Source organism: Mauremys reevesii, linkage group 5 (genome assembly GCF_016161935.1).
Source record: "Mauremys reevesii isolate NIE-2019 linkage group 5, ASM1616193v1, whole genome shotgun sequence".
In the NCBI taxonomy this organism is placed as follows: Eukaryota; Metazoa; Chordata; order Testudines; family Geoemydidae; genus Mauremys; species Mauremys reevesii.
Genome location: NC_052627.1, coordinates 106,727,362 through 106,745,931, shown reverse-complemented (window position 1 = coordinate 106,745,931; position 18,570 = coordinate 106,727,362). Strand labels below are relative to the sequence as shown.

At 40.9% G+C, this 18,570-nt stretch overlaps 1 protein-coding gene across 10 annotated transcripts in view; it reads right to left on the bottom strand.

Moving 5' to 3' along the window:
- KCNIP4 (potassium voltage-gated channel interacting protein 4) overlaps nt 1–18,570 on the bottom strand; it is an 819,764-nt gene that overhangs the window by 112,946 nt on the left and 688,248 nt on the right. The window lies entirely within an intron of this gene.

Below are 18,570 nucleotides of genomic sequence, written 5' to 3'. Positions count from 1 at the left end.
TCTCATGTTGAAGTCTACTGCATATATCTTGAAGGGTTTTGTTTATAAAGATTTTACACTACAAATGGGTATAAGGTAAAGGGGTTGGCCAATCTTCTCATAGCACAGTGAATCAGCAAGCAAGCTTATGCCTTCTGGTGGCTGCAATGAGTTCATCCTGGGACCATACAGGCATCTGTGATGTTACAGCCACCCAGTACAACCCTCACAACTTCCAAGGAGTCTCAGCTCACATTTTGTGACTGCTTAACCTGAAGGATTACTTCCCTGAAGCACTGAGATGACATATGGAACAGTTTTCATGAAGAAGCACAAGTCCATACCCTCAGAGTGGGGGATGGGGACTGTACATACAGGAAAATTTAGGTGTCAAGCTCCATAACTAGAGGTCAGTGAGGACGATGAATAAAAATGGGGATGAGGTGAGAAGTTATTTGTGACAGTAAAAGTTGTATATGTGTGAGCACTTACTCCTGCATATAATGATTGTAGAGTATATTATACCATCATAATCACAGCATTTGCATTATTATAATTAAATACTGCATCAGCACATTATAAATCTTATTTTCAACGAAAATGTTCAGCCATGTTAAATTTAAATGATTATTAAAAAACTAACTGCATTTATGCACTCAAATTCTGAAATTGCATCAATTTTATGATGAAGTTCAATACATCATTATAATGGACAACATGGTAACCATGTTTAGTATTGTAAAGGAAAATGTAAAGTGTCTAAGCTAGTACATTTTTAGAAGTAAATTTAGTGCTGATAAAAGTTGACAGAGTGGCAATTATTCATCCACAGAATACAGTACAAATTCCTCATACTACCCAGCCAATATGTCTCAAACATAACCTGTGGGGATCTAGAAGAGGACAGAGCAGGGTTGTTCACTGCCCGACCATGTGCCCTTTGAAAAGCACAGAAGAATCACTGTGGGTCGGCTTATAAAACTCACTCATTCACCTTACTTGATGAGTAGCTCCATTGATTTCAAAGGATCTGTTCATAGCGTAAAGTACTATTCAAACCAAAAAAGAATGTGACAATCTGGCCATATGTATGCTCAGTTGTTGTTGTTTTTCAATCTCTGCTGAAACTGTGGGGGGGAAAACAGTTAAGGCCAAATGTTGTATTTTGTTGCAAAATAGGCTCGGAAAACTGAAATGCTAGTAGATAACAACATTTGGTTATTACCAACATGAGACAGATTAAAACTGGAAATGGTGAAAGGCTCCATATCTCATTACAAGCTCTCATAGCCAATTCTCAAACTATTGTTTGTAGCATGCTGATAGTCCAGGAAGCACTATTAAGTAGATAAAGAAGCTGCTTCCCTCACAGTGCTAGAGCATAATAATAGTAATACTTAGCATATCTGTAATGATTTATAGGCCTGATTTTCTCAACTCTTCTTGGTTTGGTTTATTTAAGGGCTAATCTTCAATGCAAAGTTAACTTGGGTCTTACTCAGGTGTTGCCCCAACCTGGCTCCCATCTATACACAAACCCTCTGGCCTGACTGTGGTGCACATTTATACCCAGGCTAGTTAGCCTTTCCTAGGGCTAGGCTAAAGCTCAAGTGCTGCTTACACATGGGCTGGTAATTCACCCACTTTGCAATGAGGATGCAAGCTAAACCACTGGAGCGCTGATAGTCCTCCAATGCCTCTCCACAATTCCTTCCATGTGCCCAGGACAATTTCTTCCACAATTCACTGTGAAAGAATCAGCCTCCTGCAGCACTAGAGAACCATATGACTCCAGAAGTCCTAATACCTGACAGCAGTAAGTACAATACCAGTGTGGACTGATTAACTCAAATGGCTTTGCAGTGTGGCTGGTCAGACCCGAGCAAGGCTAACCTAGGTGCTGATCACCCAGCTTAATTTTACTATAAAGACATATCCTAAGAGTGGCTTTTGTTATTTACTATAAATCATATTCTGTTACAATGGCATAACTCCAGAGGTCAATGAGTTATTCCAGATTTACACTGTGTAAGAGCAGAATTTGGCCCTATGATTATAAGTAGGGCTGTCGATTAATCGCAGTTAACTCACGTGATTAACTCAAAAAAATTAATCACAATTAAAAAATTAATCGCAATTAATCACAGTTTTTAGCACACTGTTAAACAGTAGAAATTTATTAAATATTTTTGGAAGTTTTTCTAAATTTTCAAATATATTGATTTAAATTACAACAGTATACAAAGTAGACAGTTCTTACTTTATATATTTTTTTTATTACAAATATTTGCACTGTAAAAATGGCAAACAAAAGAAATAGTATTTTTTCAATTCACCTCATACAAGTACCATAGTGCAATCTCTTTATGGTGAAAGTGCAACCTACAAATGTAGATTTTTTGTTACAATAACTGCATTCAAAACAAAACAATGTAAAACTTAAGAGCCTACAAGTCCACTCAGTCTTACTTCTTGTTCAGCCAATCGCTAAGACAAACAAGATAATGCTGCCCGCTTATTTACAACGTCACTTGAAAGTGAGAATAGGCTTTCGCATGGCACTTTTGTAGCTGGCATTGCAAGGTATTTATGTGCCAGATATGCTAAACATTCATATGCTCCTTCATGCTTCAGCCACCATTCCAGACGATATGCTTCCAAGCTGATGATGCTCAGTAAAAAATAATCATTAATTAAATTTGTGGCTGAACTCCTTGGGGGGAGAACTGTATGTCTCTTATTCTGTTTTACCCGTATTCTGCCATATGTTTCATGTTATAGCAGCGTTGGATGATGATCCAGAACATGTTTGATTTCTAAAGATAGCTACAGCACTCGACCCAAGGTTTAAGAATCTGAAGTGCCTTCCAAAATCTGAGAGGGACAAGGTGTAGAGCATGCTTTCAGAAGTCTTAAAAGAGCAACACTCCAATGCAGAAACTACAGAACCTGAACCACCAAAAAATAAAATCAACCATCTGCTGGTGGCATCCAACTCAGATGATGAAAATGAACATGCATCAGTTCGCATTGCTTTGGATGGTTATTGAGCAGAACCCGTTATCAGCATGGACATATGTCCTCTGGAATGGTGGATGAAGCATGAAGGGACATATGAAACTTTAGTGCATCTGGCACATAAATATCTTGTGACGCCAGCTACAACAGTACCATGCGAATGCCTGTTCACACTTTCAGGTGATATTGTAAACAAGAAGCAGGCAGAATTATCTCCTGCAAATTTAAACAAACTTATTCGTCTGAGCGATTGGCTGAACAAGAAGTAGGACTGAGTGGACTTGTAGGCGCTAAAGTTTTACATTGATTTATTTTTGAATACAGAGTTCTTTGTACATAATTATACATTTGTAAGTTCAACTTTCACGATAAAGAGATTGCACTACTGTACGTACTTGTATTAGGTGAACTGAAAAAATACTATTTTTTGGTTTTTACAGTGCAAATATTTGTAATAAAAGTAATATACAGTGCTCACTTTATACTTTGTATTCTGTGTTATAAGTGAAATCAATATATTTGAAAATGTAGAAAATATCTAAAACAGTTTAAATAAGTGGTATCCTATTATTGTTTAACAGTGCAATGAGTCATGATTAATTATTTTAATTGTGCCATTAATCACGATTTTTTTTTAAATCGCTTGAGAACCCTATTTATAATCCATCTCAAAAACAACTCACCAGATGACATCAAGGCCGTAATGGAAGGAACAAAACCAAAAAACCTCAGGAGGTTCTCCCTTTAGTGGTTGTGGTACATTAATTACAGTACCTTGAAAATATACTCACATGGTTAGCCAATATCATATAAGGTAGAACCCCACTTATCTGACCCACCATGTTAACCACAACCAGTAGCACACTGGTCTAGAAGAGGGCAAACTCTCTTGCGGCCACTACATGGTGATGCAACATTGCACTTTTCCATTCTCCAGTTTATCTAGATTTTTATTTTCTGATCCGGTCCCAGTCCCAGTCAGATCGGATAAATGGAGTTCTGCTATACTTCTAAAAATTATACTATACTTATGCTGACTACATGCATACTCCCAAGTATACTTTGCAAATCATGCTAAGTATATAGTGGAAATATATTTGTAGTAAACTGTGCATGATCTCTGTTCCTTGTACACGTAGAAACTGGCAAAAACAAGATGTATGTTCTTTTAAGATTTGTAAATATGAGCAGTGCCAGTTAGGTATTTTAGGGATAACAGGTATAAGATGCCTTTGTGATGTGCAAAATAATTGGAAACTAGATAAGAACAGGTGTGTAAGGTCTTTAATTAATCAAGTAGAATTTTCTATCTGTTGTAAACAGCTGAGGTATAAAAAACGGATCGTAGTTGTAATAAATTTGGAATAATGAAGACTGGGTAAATTATTAATTCCTTTTGTATTGTGCTGATTTATATAATCTGATTGAACCAAGCTATCTGACAATTTATCAATAAAGAACTGAACCCATTGGTATCAGCATTTTCTACATTCTTTTTCCTTAAATTTCCTCACCTTTCCTCTCTTTTTGTAGGCTTCATTTACCATCTTAACATTGGCAAAGGCTGTAGATGAGCAGCTCCCAATTACACTCCTGTTCCATTTTTCACTTGGCAGTAGTTGCTGTCACCAGCTGGTGAGGGCAATGTTCTCAACTTTCTGTGACCAAATGCATAGCTAAGTTGCCCTCTATTTCTGTCCACGTCACAGGTTTCAAGTCATCTAACCAGCAAACAAGTTGCCATTGCCAATGCATTGCCAGCCTAGCTTAAAATATTAATTACAGGTTAGGTACATAAAGGAAAACAAATACAAAAGCAAATAATGAGAAAACTGTCACACAAAATAAGATGAAAGACAATAGTGGAAAGGCAGAAAGAAAACACATTGTTTCAAAGTATCAAGAATACATTTCATCTTTAAAAACCTTGAAATCAACCTTGAAACCTGAAAATAAATCATAGATTCCTACATCTGTGCTGCTCCATTTTAGACCCTCCAGAAGAGAACAGTGTTACAAGCATGTGGTCATTTTTCTCTTGTGACACACACTCTCTCATACACCAAGGATGCTATTACATATAAATGTCAGATAGCAACAGCAGAAGATTAGACATGAATTATGGGTGAAGTGAGTATTGATGGCGATAAATGTTTTTTTCACAGGAAAAATATTATCTAAATGATAATTATGGTCCCTTCCTGCCTTTGTTTCTCAGTTTCAGTCTGGAAAAGCTGTTTACAGAGTAATCTTTCTGACTGGTTTTCCGGGGCAGAGAAATGAAGCAGAGTACTGTTTCATAATTTACAGCCCTGTTTAGCTCACAAGTCACGCTTTTGAACTATAGTTACTGTTTTTCCTCCTGGCATGTAAATCTACAGATGGCAAGTGAATAAAATAGCAAATAATATTTTCCCTTAGACATTATGTCTCCTCCGTATCAATAAATATCACAAAGTCATGATGGATAGGGAGACAATGAGGCTCAGGGTATATCCCCTTTTGTACCAATGATTGGGTCATTTATCTTTGTAAGGAGGAGGAAAAGCCCCATGCTCTAATGCTCCCAAATGTGATTTTTTTGGAGGATGGTTAGTACAAGTCCCAAGCAGTTAATGGACCATGCCTAGTTGCATAGGTCACATTTCCAAATTAATATTTTACAAGCATGTGACAGTCTTGTACAATAATTAGATGAGTGGTGTCTCAGATAGGCATCTTATGGTGGGCTCATTTTCAGGTGTACAACTCATTTTTTCCCCCGAAGTCAAAACAGCTGGCAGCCTGGTGGTCAGGGGTTAGCTCAGATGGAGAGGAGATGGGGACAACAGAAAGTTTAGTTTCATGTTCACAGTTCATGACTTGTGCAGGTGTAGGGATATTAAAGAAGGTACTAACAGTGATTCCCTCAAGTGACAGTGACCCCCTCAGGTTCACCAAGTACAAAAATCCCCCCAGGTTCACCAAGTACAAAAATCTTTTAAGTTCTTATGTTAAAACTTGTAAGCTCCTGTCTGCAGAAAAAACTGATTGTATCTGTCCTGTGAAAGATACTCTATTACTATGTTCAACTTACAAACAAGTTAAGACTTTGTTCTTGAAGTAAACACTATGCTAGCCTTAAGCTGTAATTGATACAATGTAAACAAACAGACTCCCACCCTCTGTGATTACAGGGCCGGGAATCTCATCGGAATTAACACACACCCCAAAACTGGTGGAGACAGTAAATTAAAATATGGTTAAGATATGGAATGTATGTTGATGAATGTTTGATGTACGTGAATGGTTAGGGGGGTGCCAGCCTGGAAAGGATCCATCGGCCAAAGAATGTGTCAAGTGGACCACCAGACAACCCCCGGAGGGTAAACTGGGATCCACCCCAAACACCTGGAAGGAATGTGCCACTTTAGACAGTGTGGAGCCACCAGGAATGTGCCATCTGCCAATTGAGCCAACAACAGCAGGATGAAACGTTTCCCATAGACTAACATAGGAATTAATTCCTATAAAAATGGACTCTAAAAACGGAGGATTTTGAGTCTCTGGTTCTGCTGCCAGCCTCCAGGAGCATCAGGTGCATCTGACACAGACTCGGCTCCATCCTCATGGCCAAGATACCTGGCCAGTAACTTGGCATGAGCAACTTCTAGGCTGGTAACTATAACATCTATACAGAACCTGAATGAATGATTGTGTGAATGAATGTGTGTGTGTGTGTGTGTGTGTGTGTGTGTGTATAAGGAATAAGTAGTAATATGAATAAGTGGTCAAACAACGTTGTTTATTTTTATCTTTTGCCTTATTATTATATTTACAATAAATGTGGCATCTTTGCCTTATCCCTCTTAATAAGATCCTGCTGGTTTTTATTATATTGGTATAACACAGACAGCCAAGACATAATCCTCACAGGGACTACTTACGTAACCAAACTGGACACACAATATAATAGTTTACAACGTAATTGTCATGCCTGCCCAGCCAACTCTCTATGGTAGAGCCAAGAACAGAGCTCCTAGAGCTGTCAGCTGGCTGTTCTTTACAACTATGGCCAGCCTAAGCATTTTTTGCCAGGCCTGCAAGTTACCACCAGTTATATATCCCCTGTATTTTTTTTTAAATAATTCCTGTCCTCTCCTCCCCTGCCAAAAAACTAATCTAACTCCTGTTCACATGGTCACACACCAGTATGTCCCCATCAGCTTCATAGAATGCAGAGTTGTGTAAACCCCAGCAAATCTGTCACCTGAAGGAGCCACTAAGAAGCTGAATTGATTAAACTAATGGCAAGATGGGCAAACATAAGTATTTTAAGGACCATTGCAGAGACTGGTCATACTACAATCTTGTTGCTCTCCCATCCATGAAACCCATCTGTGTGCACCCACTTCAAATCAGCCCTCTATAAGAGAGACAGTCATGTGCAGTCTAAGACTCTGGGCATTGAAAGGCAAACCTACAGGCAGCACAGCTGTACAATGCTGCTACTAATCTAGATGAGGGACAGGCGTCCACTTTTCTGCTCACCTCCACTGAACTACAGGTGAGAATGAGATGGGGTAGTGGGGAGGTCTTGGAAACAAAGATTATGTGTGGGCTGAGAGAAAGGCCTGAGAATTACTAAATGTGCCAAACAGAGGAAGTGGGAGATATGAGAGTGGGAACTAGGGAGGCAAGAGGAAAAGGGACATGGTGGAAGGAGAGAGGATGAAGGAAGGCAGGATAAAGATGAAGAAATGGAAAAAAGACAAAGCACAAGAAGTTACTCACCTTCTGCAATAACGATGGTTCCTCAAGATGTGTCCCCCTATGGGTGCTCTACTGTAGGGGTGTCTGCATCCCTGCACTGCTGATTGGAGAATTTTGGTAACAGTGTCTGTTCGGCACCTCACTGGAGGTTGGGGCTTTGGAGTCAAGTCTGTTATGGATGATGGTACCGTGGTGCCAAATTTGGCATCTGAGTCCCCCAGGATGGCATAGTGCTCTGCAAAGGTATGTGCCAATGTCCAGGTAGCTGCTCTGCAGATTTCTGATATAGGGATACCTGACGGATGAGGAAACCGGTCTCGTAGAATGTGTGTGGACTGTAGATGGAGATGCTAAGTTGGAATCTGGTAACAGAGTATGATACAGTTCAAGAGCCATTTAGAGAGTCTTTGAGTTGAAATCACTGTGCCTTTGGGCCCATCTGGAATGGAGAGGAAGAGTCTCAATGCTCTCCTTACATCTAGCATATGGAGAGTGGCTTCCCTATTATCCTGGTTAGGCTTAGGATAAAAGGTTGGAATGTGAATGTGTTGGTTCACGTGAAATCCTTGGGGGTGAACTTTGGATGTGGTCTAAGCGTGACTTTGTCTGGAAAGAATTCTGTGAAGGGAGGATGTGCCATCAGGGCCACTATCTCCCCTACCCTTCTTGCCGAGGTAATGGCAATCAGGAATGCCATCTTCACGGAAAGGTGAGTTAAAGAACAAGGGGACATGGGTTCAAAGGTCGGTCTAGTCAGTCATTTTAATACTAGATTGAAGTCCCATTGTGGGGTAGGAAGCTTGGGTTGGGGAAAGAGGTCCAACTATGCCTTTGAGAAACCTCTTTGTAATCAGGTGGGAAAAAATTGAGCACCCTTATGGGTCCCAATTTCTTGAGATCCAACATATAGTCTAGGACTATGGGTAGAGTGGCCATATCCAGTGCGACCCTTTTGGACTGGCATCAGATCCGGAACCTAGTCCACTTGTGTAGATAAGTACGAGAGGTAGTCATTTTCCTACTGTGTAATAACACTTCCTGTACCTCTTCAGAATATGATGTCTCTATGAGCTAGAACCATGAAGGCTTTGAGGCTGTATTATCCGCAGGTTGGGATGGAGAGTGCATCTCTTGTTCTGCAAGAGGAGGTAAGGAATAATTGGAAGAGTCATTGGTGGACACAGCGCCATTTGTGACAGGTAAGGGTACCATGTCTGTCTGGACCAGGTAACAGAGATCAGTAGGATGTTTGCTTTTTCTCTTTTTTTATTTTCAACAAGACTTTCAGCAATAGAGGACATGAGGGAAAGGCATAAAGGAGGCCCTTGTCCCATGAGAAGAGGAGAGCATCTCTCATGGAATGCTGGACAAATGACCACTCTGGAGCAGGACCATGAGCTTTCTTGTTCCAGTAAGAAGCGAACAAGTCTATTATTGGTGGCCCCCATCACTGGAATATGTTGTGGAGTATCACTGAGTCTATCCCCCACTCATGGTCATGTAGGAATTTGTGTCTGAGACTGTTCACTATCATGTGATGTACTCCTGGTAAGTAAGCCACTGATATTGTAACGTTGTGGGAAATGCACCAACTCCATAGCTTTAGCGCTTCCATACAAAAGGAGGGTGATCTGGCACCTCCTTGATGGTTTATGTAGCATAGGCTATATTGTCTGTCATGACCTTTGTGTGTGTACCTCTGATCATTGGCAGGAAGTAAACACAGGTAAAATGTGCACTAGTTTGTAGTATGACTGCTCATCTCCTGCAGTGCCTCTGCCACTCACTGGGCCAGCTCCTGAAACAGCTTAAAGTCATCTGCCAAAGATGGTGGAGGTGGCATGACCATCTCACCTGGTGATGACAATGAGTAATTAGTCAGGAGAGTAATTAGTGAAGAGGACTTCAGCCTCTTGTTCCTCTCAATTGTTCAGGGGGTTTGCATGCCCTTGATGCAGCAGCCAAAGGAGGATGTCTCCATGGCTCTTTATAAGCCACGCTAGAGTCACGGGAGGCACGATGTGTGTATGCCTGCCAATGGTCTCAGTACGGCCACTGAGAGGGTGGGAAGGGGCCCAGTGCTTGGTACCATGTGATGTGATGGTACAGTTGAGGTCCATACAGGAATTGGAAGAGAAGAGGCAAGAGATCACGTCTTCTTACTCACTATCTGACTCAGTGGATAAAAAAGGGGGTATACAGCATGATGTTGCCAGCAAGTCTGGAGTTCTGGGTAGACTCGATATCGGGGCCCCGGTAAATCCGGTGCATCAGACACCAAAGATTTGTCACATACTGGAAGTCCAGCGGTGTCAAAGGTGTCGGTACTGATGGTGGCTGCCAGTGCAGAGATGTCTACATCAAAGGAGTCAGTCATTTGGACCTGATAGTGCAGTCCCCTGGTACCTGGCAAGCCAAAGACAGTACTGACATCAATGTCTGTACCGAAGGAACCTTCCCCAGGGTGGATTCTCTGGATTTCTCAAATCCAGTCACTATTGATGATTCCTTGCCCGTGCCCACTGGGTACTTTGGCAGGACTTAGACGGCTTCAGTGCTGTAGGTACCAATGAGACTGAGTGAGGCAGAGATCATTTTCAGCTCAGTCAGGGCTTGCTGGGGGATTCACGGCCCTTTTCTTGGAGGCCTTACGTGAGTGGCTCGTGGGCATCTTCTTGGGCTCACCTCCCTTAGAAGTAGAGGGTTGGGCAAGGCTTCCTGCCATCTGGGGTCTTGGCGTGGCTCAGAGGGTGATTCAAAGGCTGCCTCCATTAGGAGACGCTTGAGTCTCAGTTCTCTGTCCTTTCTGGATCTGGGCTTCAGTTGTTGGCACAAACCACACTTCTGCAGAATGTGGTTCTCTCTCAGGCAGCAGACACACTGAGAATATCCGTCAGTCACCAAGACAGAGGTCATTGCTTCTGAGACAGTCCTTGGAACCCAGTGAACAGGGCATACACTATCCAGAGGGGTCCCGCAGATGGGGTGTGTTTGTGTGTGTGTGTGCCAAAGAAAAACAAAGTCTAAAATAAAGGGAGATTCTTTTGGTAATAAAGATAAAAGAGTAAAGAAAAGAAAGGGAAGCTCCAAAAAGGTAGCTAAAATTAACAATTCTGAAGAAGTTAATGATCTGCACTAATGGACAGCTAATGCTCCAACTCTAGCCAGGAGCAGTTGAGAAGGAACTGAGGAGGGTTCGACTGCGCACCCTTGGTTAGCCTCATGGTAGAGCACAGGAGAGGGGGAGGGCAATGCATGCGTAAACAGACACTGCTACCAAAATTCTCTGATCAGCAGGGCAGGGACACAGAGACACACCTACAGGGGAACAGGGATACTACTCAAAGAAGAAGAGGGAGAAATGGCCATCCTTTTTGCCTTCCCTTCCCCTGTGCCAAACTCCCTAACCCCCCTCTAACTATACCACATAATCCCCTCCTAACATGGACAAACATCCAGTTTTTAAACAGGAAAATCTAGTCATCCTATAAACAAAGTATTAATATTTCTGAACATAAACCCCATCTCAAACTATTAGAGATGTTTCCAGTCACTTGAACTTAGGCAGCTAAGAGTTTAAGAGTGATCACTAAGCAAACAGTTGAGAAATGTACCAATGCCCTGATAATATGGGATTCATTTTATCTCACACACAGAGCATGTGCATAAAATTAGCTGGCTTATTATAGCAATGGCTACATTTAATCTAGTTCGCCAGCTTAACCTTGGAAGTCTAGTTTGAATTAAATGTAAAGTGGGTTAGCAGGTGGCGAGGTTCACATTGGACCAGACTGCATCCAGTTGTAGTTGTAGTAGCATCCAGTTTCATCACCTTCTGCTCCTGGTAGGTATTGGATGAATATAAAACAAGCTATTTAACCAATTGCAACAGATACAAATCATGACAGTCCTATAAAAAAACATCAAGAAAGTTCTCTTGGGGGAGCGGGGGAGAAATAGACTTAGGAAGAAAAAGAAGGCTCCATAGTAGAGGTGAAATTGCAATATGAGACAAAAGTAATCAGGAGAGCAAGGGGGTAGGCATGCAATTTTAAAAATTGTAAAAGTAACTTATGCCCCTATAATAGTTTCAGGGCAGGTTCCTTTTCTGAAGCTTCTCCTAAGCAAAGTAATCTCCACTTTTCATTTTCAGGCTGGGATGCTCAAAGGCATTCTGGGGAAAAAAACCTCAAGTACTGAACTAGAGAACTTAATAGCCAACAACCCTCTGAATATAATGCTCTTTCTCAATCGCTTGAGACAACTACATAGCCTACTTTTCAATTTCTGCTTTGACTGGGACATAATTGTACTCTATCTCTGAAAAGAAAATATTTACAAGTAGACGTCTTTTGAATGACAAACTAGTGAATACAAATGTCTGGTAGAAGCAGGACTCCCTTATACCAACAATATAGGATAGTTTTATTTCATATTCAAGAATGCCTGCCTTCCCAGAAGAGGACTGTGATAGCTTTATTCCACCACTCCAACAATTTACAGAAAGGATGCATAATACAGGTATAGATAAATATAGAGGGATAAGATGGGTCATTTTCCAAATCACATTCTGACTCATTAAAGATAACCAGAATATTGTAGTTCAATATACAGTATAACAGCTTTAAAAGCATTTTCATTGCTAGCCTCTAGCTAGAGAGTTCCTAAGCAACCAGTGGAGGTTATATTGTTAAGCATCAGTCCTTGTTTTTCAGAATGGGTAAGGATTACTTATGACCTCTTGGTTTTTAAACTTGCCATTAACTTTGTCCACCTTACTTCACAGAAATTCTTTCTATTTTATTCTCCACTTCTGATACTCACCTCCATCCCTTCCCACAATCTCATCACCAGTAGTGTGATACCTTTCTCCTATATAATGATGCTATCTGTAACAGCCTTTCTATGTTTTTCCTTATCATCAGCTTTCCATCTAATTTCTAAGATGATCTCAAAATAGCTTTTCTTCCTTGCTTTTGATTGTGCTCCCCCGTGTTATTATTTAACTCCTGAAAACATTTGGGGGATATTATATCACATCATCCCAGTACTTGAATTGAGGTAACTTTTTTGGGGGGGAAGAGGATATATTCACATAATGTGTAATTGTTTCTTTTTTAAAAAGCCCTAAAGAATTCAGCTTCAATGTGAATTTTGCTAAAACAGTGAGAACTGCAAATGGCCTAAATGATGACGCTAAAATTTAAAGCATTGTTAAAATTGACCATAAAAATGCAAACTACTCCTATTGGCAAAAAAGATTCCCAAATGGAAGCATAGAATATAATCAAAAAATTGGGAGTAGAGAAGAATTTACTGCTGAGAAAACTATTTCTTATACAGAGTATAGTAAAGACTTGAAATAGCTAATCTAGATGGAATAATAAAAGAAAAACAAACAGGCATAGAGAAGTATGTTCTGCAGAGAATTTGAAACATTTCTTCTGGTGGATGGTAAAGAAGTAGAGGCAAGAAAAATAAAATAAATAAAACAAAACAGGCACAATGATCCCTTTGGCTGTTTCACCTTGACTTGGTTTCTGATGTTATTTATTCTTTCATGCAAAAATACTTGGTCTGCTTTAATGAACTGATTCAATAAAAATGACCACTCCTTATTTTATTTAATTAGATAGTGAAGGCCTGATTTTTCAGAGACTTATACTGTCAGCTATACCTGTGCAAAGTGGATGCTGCACCATATCAGTGCAGAATTGGGCCCTTCAGGTATAGTCCAATTAAAAAAATACTTTAGCGGCTTCTGAATTGTATGGGATCCTCAGCCATAGACAAGGGCCAGATCTGCCACCATTTACACTGGCACAAAATGAATTAAGACTATTGAATCCATGAAGTAACTCTGGATTTACACCACTGTAAGTGATGACAGAATTTAGCCCTAAGTCTGATTGCTGAATTAGGCATTCTGGGCCCAATTCTGCAGTGATGAACAGTGCTTTAAGTTTAACAGCAGGAGTGAGTTGGTCTGAAAACAGAGGTATAAATTGCATACATTTTGCATTCAATGTGCAAACCATGAGTAATCGCATGCTGAAGGAGTTTAGCAGAAGAAGCAATTGGGCAGGAGAGTGAAAGATAGGGTATGGAAAAAGCACACATTCATAATGATTTATCAATATGATGATTGGTTATAATGATACTGGGGATGTCATGATTTTAGGAAAATTAGGTGTCACCATAGAAGAACTTCACTGAGTGAGGGTCTAGAAATCCCTCAATATCCTATCATAGGTTAACCCCTTTCCAAGTTGATGTAAACAATGCATGATGGTTATTTATGTCCACTGGGAAAATTTCAATATGAAAAAATAAAGTCTTAACAAAAGTAGGGAACTCCCAACTCTGCCAACAATTTTAAATAGTGTTGAAAATGTGTAAGCCAGAACTCAAAGCTAGTCTCCTACCTCCTGTCTTCCACTCCATAAAGGAGCCAGTCACCACAACTGACATCAACCTGAGGAGGAAAGTAAAAGGAACACAGCAGCAGGAGCAGACTGATCAGTTGGTTGCTCCCACCCCAAAGAGTGTTCAATAAATATTTCTGTTCTGCATCTGCGGGATATTATATAGTCTCATCATATGGTGATAACATTCTTTCCCTCCCACTAGTATTTCTGGAAAGTTAGACATTTTAAAATCTGAAGATCCAGCTAACTTGTATCCAAGAGTTTTAAGAGAGCTGGCTGAAAGCTGGACCATTATTGTTGATTTTCAGTAAGTCTGGGAGCACTGAGGAAGTTCCAGAAGACTGTAAAAAAAAATATCTAATGTTGTGCCAAATTTTTAAAAAGAGTAAACGAGATAACCTGGTTAATTTTAGGCTTATCAGCCTGATGTCAATCCAAGATAATGGAACAGTTTATACAGGGACAAGATTAACAAAGAACTAAAGGAGGATAATGTAATTAATGCAAATCAACATGGGTTTATGGAAAACAGATCATGTGAGACTATTTTAAGATTTTTTTGATGAGATTACAAGTTTGGCTGATAAAGATAATAATGTTGTTGTAACATCCTTAGACTTCTGTAAGGAATTTGACCTGGTACTGCACAATATTTTGATTAAAAAACTAGAATTATCTAAAAGTAACATCGCACACACTAAATCAATTAAATACTGGCTGAGTGATCAGTCTCAAAATGTAACTGTATATGTATATTTAACATTATTATTAAAGACCCTGAAGAAAACAAAATAATCACTGAAAGTTTTCAGATGACCAAAAAATCATGGGAAAGGTAATAATGAAGAGGACAGATTACTAATTCAGAGTAATCTGGATTTCTTGGTAAACTGGGCACAAGCAAACAATATGTATTTTAATACAGCTAAATGTAAACGTATACAGCTTGGAACAAATAATGTAGTCCAGGATGGGTGGGGGGGTAGGTCCTGGGAAGCAATGACTCTGAGAAAGATTGGAGGTCATAGTGGATAATCAACTAAACATGAACACACAGTGTGTGACACTGCGGCCAAAAGAGCTAGTGAGATCCTAGGATGCATGAACAGAGGAATCTCAAGTAGGAGTAGAGGGGTTATTTGACCTCTATCTAGCACTCTAGCACTGTGCAATCCACTGGAATATTGCTTCGAGTTCTGGTGCCCACAATTCAAGAAGGATGTTGTTAAATTGGAGAGGGTTCAGAGGAGAGCAACAAGAATAATTAAAGGGTTAGAAAACATGCCTTAGAGCAGGGGTCTCAACAAAATTTTGGTGGCCTCAGAGTGTGGCCACCAACTCTTGCTGGTGGCCGCTCTGACAATTTTTCCTAAAATACTTAATTAGCATTAGGAAAAACAAATAAACATGCAAATATACAGGTCCAAATCAATGTAATTTATTTATGTAGGGTTTTTGGCAGGCATAATAATAAACAATTTACAAACAGAATAAAAACGCTAATAAGTTGCTTTGCATGTTCTTGTCTTTTGTTGGTTTTTTGTGTGTGCACTTTTTTGGATTTTTTTTTATGACTTGCTAGCTAGTAAGTCTGCTTCTGTGAAAAGTGATGTTGAGTGGTCTCTGACTCACAGCTGGGAGGGAGAGGACCAGGGATGTTCATTATGGCTCGCTTCCCAGCATGGGAAGAGGGAGAAAGAGAAGCTGAGGATGGCGTAGCAGGCAGCTACCTCTACAAATCAGAGTTTAAGGAAAACCTGCAAGAATATGGGAATGACTAGATGTTAACCAATTTGATTTGGGGTCAAAAGAAGTGACTTGAGCTTATTTGAATTGGAAATACTGAATTTATTTATATATATTTTATGATGGGGACTAACTGATTAATGTCTTAATTGGAATGAAGGGCCAGTGATAATTAGAAGAATGAATTTGTGATGGAGAAAGTGTGTTAGGGGATAGGAAAAGAGGAGAAAAGAAAGCATTGTTGTAGAAAGACAAGAAAGAGTGGCTGAAAGGAAAAGTAGCACCAGAGTGAGTGGTGGTGACGGCACAAATGCGTCTGCACCTGGAGAGTGAGTGAAAGAGATGGAATGAAGTGAGACAAGTAAGACTAAATGGAGTGAGTGAATGAGAAGAGTGGGATAAAGAAAAGGTAGTGATTGATAAAAGAGAGGTTGGAGAAAAGGGGAGTAAGGTTAGAGAGGAGGAACAAATTAAGGTGAAAGAGTGAATATGGAGAATGGAAGTAGGAGTGAAGTGTGACCATATTTATTTCCTCCGCAGATAGCGTTTATTTCATCATATGTGTGGGGGCTGGGAGCAGATCCATTTCTGGACATGGAGATGTCCACTACTGGTTTTGCTCTTTGGCAAGAAAGCAGTGTCTCCTCAAGAATTTATCTTGCTTCCTCTGAAAACTGATAGCACTGTTTTTGATCTTAATGTCAAGTCTTAACAATTCTATTTGTGGGTACTAAGGTATTGTCTGATTAATCAAATGCAAAAGTTGTTAGGTGGAGGAGAGTTCATCCCAATGACCTTCCTTTGAGAATCAATGCACCTGTTTGTTGATCTCTCAGCTGCATGAGTCAGCCAGTCATGGAGTTAGGAGACTTGACCTTCCTAGGCTTTGGCAGTCATGTGTGACACAGACGGCTATGTATCATTTTTGTTGACCTGAGACAATGGTGAGTATTAATCAGCCATTTGACTAGTGAGGCTATCTACAGTACTCTTTTTAACTGAAAAACAGTATATACATTTAAAATAATCTAGCAGGTTAACTCCCATCATCATTATTGTACTTTAAAAATATATATCTTCATGATCATTAGAAAATTGAGATAAAACACAGAGTTCATGAATAATCTGTGGAGTTTTTCTCACGAGCTTTCAAATTATTATTCCATGACTTTAGATGGAAATAATTAAGCTGCAGTGCTCTAGGCTATTATTTAAAAATAACTGTGCGAATTTAGCTCTCATGAAAGAGCCTTAAGTGAGAGCCCTGAAGATTTTCACAGAAGAGATACAATGAAGGCAATGCCAGTGCACACTTGTCCACGTGGGATGTAAGTTGGGTACTGTGACTCAGCCCCACCTAAGAGTATCCATCGATGCTTACTTAGAGCCTGATCTTGCACTCAGTGAAGTCAATAGCAAACCTCACGCTAACTTGAGGGTGTGGGGTTAGAATAATAAAACCATGGAGTTAGAAGGGTCTTGTAGTCTAATCCCCTGCCAAGATGTAGGATTTGTGGTGTCTAAACCATCCAAGACAGATGGCTATCCAGCCTCTAATGGTCTTACTCTTCACCCTCCTGCTAGGGCAGCCAACAAGTTTATTTTTTTCCTGTGAATCTTGGTGATGATTTGTGTAATACTGACACTCGTCCTCGAGGTGGGAGAACGGCACTGATGGTAGTGGCTGCTCAGCGAGCAGTCTTGACTAGTGGACCCATGACAGCAAGGAGCCGGCGATCGATGCCCAGAGCTACGGTGCCTTGGTGGAGACTCTGAGTGGGATTCCGAGCAGGAACAGCATAGATGGTCATGCCGTGACCGACTGCGGTACCACCTTCGAGACGAGGACCATTGGCAACATCTGCCACAGTCCTGTCTGTGCTCACTCCGTGAAGACCAGCAGTGCCAGGAGTCCTGATCAGATGGCACCCATCCAGACAGTCTAGCCGGCATCAAGGGCAATCCACATGGACTGAGCCCTGAATGGTCACTGGGAGGTGAGCGGTGTTGGGAATGTTCCCTTGACCGAGATTGGTACCGGGCGGGCGGCGACTGCGGCGATCCCAGTGGTGGCTTCACTCTGGAATGTGGGGCCAACATCGGCAGCGCTCCTGGCACCGGCATGGACACGAAGTCCTTAGCCACCTGGAGGGCTTTGGGTGTAAATGGCATCCGGACATCCAGAGAGGCCTGCTCCGAAGGGGCCGGGCTACTTCGCTCTGCGTCAGTTGAAGGCCTAGGGCCTGATGGGGATTGAGGACTACCCGACATGGGCCTAGTCTCTGTCCCAGACTTCCCTTGGTGCCATTGCGAAGAGGGAGTCTTTCCGATCCTCTTGACATGCCCCGTGGAAGAGGAGCGGTGCCGACTAGTCGAAGGTACCGGAGGGTCTCCGCGTACTGACACCACAGTGCTAGGTACCGGATCGGAGCGGCGTGCCAGAGTCTAATGTCCCTTTCTTTTTTAGTCCGGGGCTTGAACGACTTGCAGATCTTGCACCTTTCGCTGATATGGGTTTCTCCCAAGCAGCGCAGACAGTCTGCGTGAGGGTCACTCCTTGGCACAGAATGCCGACAGGAGCCGCAGGACTTAAATCCAGGGCATGCCTGGCTCACTAACTAAACTTTACTGAAAACTAAACTGACTA